Source organism: Odontomachus brunneus, unplaced genomic scaffold (assembly GCF_010583005.1).
Source record: "Odontomachus brunneus isolate Ranch 3 - 2012 unplaced genomic scaffold, Obru_v1 Obru_scaffold_062, whole genome shotgun sequence".
NCBI lineage: Eukaryota > Metazoa > Arthropoda > Insecta > Hymenoptera > Formicidae > Odontomachus > Odontomachus brunneus.
Genome location: NW_022639512.1, coordinates 966,715 through 969,577, shown reverse-complemented (window position 1 = coordinate 969,577; position 2,863 = coordinate 966,715).

Here is a 2,863-nt window from a genome sequence, read left to right as displayed (position 1 = left end):
TAAATTTTCCGTTTTTTCATAGTAAAAAAAAACTAATATTACAAAATTAAATATTTTCACAAGTTTTTCAGTGGTTCACACGATAACGACAGCTTAATAAGCTTACAGAAATTTCCTACCTAAAATTCAGCTTAATTGAATCACCGAGAATCAATATTACTGCAAAATGACGACCTTGAAAAGAAAAACGAAATATATTTTAACTGCATGTACCATACACTTATATTAAGTATTTGATTATCAGAATTATATTTTTCTTCTTTTTATATGTTGTATATAAACATATAAATACATGTCAAAATAACACTTTTGCATATTTATTCAGTTTATAATAAAAAATAACACTTTTGCATATTCATTCAGTTTGTCATAAAAAATTGTGAAAAAACAAGATTTTCAAGCAATCTAACCCTTCAATCCCCTTAAATTTGTCCAACGAGTAGGAGAGGCCGAGGATAATTGATTATCGTATGAGTTGATAAAATCGATTATTTGTACTATTCTTTAATATATTTTAGAATCAAGCAAATAGAAATTTCAAAGCCTTCCTTCTTTGACACGATTAAAAATCTTGCTTGCTTAATTCTGTAATTTATTAAAAAATAGCAGAAACAATCGGTTTTACCAATTTACCCCGATAACCAAATAGCCCTAGTCTCTCTTATCCTTAACCTTTAGAGGGCTGGAAAACCACTATAGTGGTGGTAGACAGTTAGTTGCATTCATGTTCTACACTTATCTATTTATGTGTATATAGGTATTTACACATCCAGATACAAGTTTGCACCCACTATCTTCCCCCATCCCTCTCCTCTTCCCCCTATTTGCTATTTTTTTCTTATATAACTCTATAACGATATAACTATAAATTTTCATAATTTACAAAAATTTACAAAAACAGTTCTAGAGGAAAACCTCTAGAAACCTATTTTTTCAAATTTCAAGATTTTAACATTGTAAAAATTATAGAAAGCTCCTTTGAACTAACAGAAATATTTAAATGGCTTATAAAGAGCCAAGCACTTAGTGCCATTAGATATTAATATTACTTTAATAACATTAATATGATAGTGGGAGGATAATATGTCCAGCATGTAAAACGCACGTATCGAAATTTTCTCAATCATCGTACGCGGCGAATCAACCTTCCACACTTAGACCGATCCTTGAGTCCCAAACTTATATATAAGGTAAACGTCCTAGTGATTGAACGTGTATCGATAATTGAATTATTAATAATATACTTGTGTTTGTTAAGATGCTTATCAATAAATGAAACAAAATCACAAAGTAACTAAATATTTATTACATTGTTTTGTATATTGAAAGGCGTTTCAACAAAGAAAAATACAAAACCAATATGTTAATCATTGGGACATGTATGTTCGACCACTGGGACGTTTACCTTATATATTTATATTCCCAAAACCTCCATTAAACCGATGATTCAAATAGATTCCTTTTATATGTTGCGAAAAAACTGCCTCCGCCAGGACTCGAACTTGGAATCTTCCTACTTTCCGGGCGGGACGGCTTTCCATTCGGCTTTCTTTCTTTCTTTTTCTCTCGACTTGCACCTTAGAGAATTTATAATTGTGTTGCGAGAGGACTGTCGAAGCCTCGGTGACCGAATGGAAAGGCGTTCCGCCCGGAAAGTGGAGAGGTTCCAGGTTCGAGTCCTGGCGGAGGCAGTTTTTTCGCAACATATAAAAGGAATCTATCTGAATCATTGGTTTAATAGGGGTTTTGAATATAAATATATATATATATAAGTATATGGAATATAAATATATATATAAGTTTGAGACTCAAGGATCAGTCTAAGTGTGGAAGGGTTGATTCGCCGCGTACGATGATCAAGAAAATTTCGATACATGCTGGACATATTATCCTCCCACTATCATATTAATATTATTAAAGTAATATTAATATCTAATGGTCCTAAGACATCCATGCTAGGCTCCTTATAAGCCATTTAAATATTTTTATTTTAACATTGTCTTTACCCTCCAGGGTCGGGACCACCACTTAAGTGGTGGTTTCCGTGATCGGTACTTTGTATACGATGAATACTATATGATATAAGGTACACTTTTTATCGATTTTCTTCGTGGAATCTGGTACTTCAAATGCCAGCCTTCTAAAGGTTAAGGAAAAGAAAATTGATCATGCTTTTGACCTCTTGGACGATTGCGAGAAACCTTAATGCTATCTACACTTTTTAAATCATGTATCAAATGTTCTAGATTTTTCTCGAAACATACTTCTCATGTTGATTGGATCATTCTTGCGTAATTACGGCCATATCCCGTTGTGTTTGCTATCATACATAAAAATATTTCACGACTAACGGAATATCCGAGCGCGAAACAGACTTGGTTCTCTCGAACACCAGGTGCAAACGATTCATTCTATGCGACGGTCGTTTAACGTTACGAAAGATCTGAGTGTCTCCCGGTGAGTTATAAAGTACGATTATCGTATTAATCCACTTGAGGGATTGTCGCGATGTTAGCGACGGAAATAAAATCTGCTGACAGATAATTATCTCAATAGTATTAATTGCTGTCCGCGGATTTTCTAGAATTATGCGTATAATGAACGGCTTATTATCTTTCTCATAAATCTCAATATTGCGTGAGGCGCTTTCGTAATAAAAAAGATGAAAGATACGCTGCTATATATTACGAGGGTGGTCTGAAAAGTTTCCGACCTAACAAAGATACAAGTCATTTTTTCTGAAAATTGTTTTTTATTTTTCAACATAGTCTCCTTGTAAATCTACACACTTCTCCCAGCGATGCTCCCATCTCTGTAACCCGTCGAAATAGTACTCGGCGTTTTTCTCTGCAAAATAATTGTT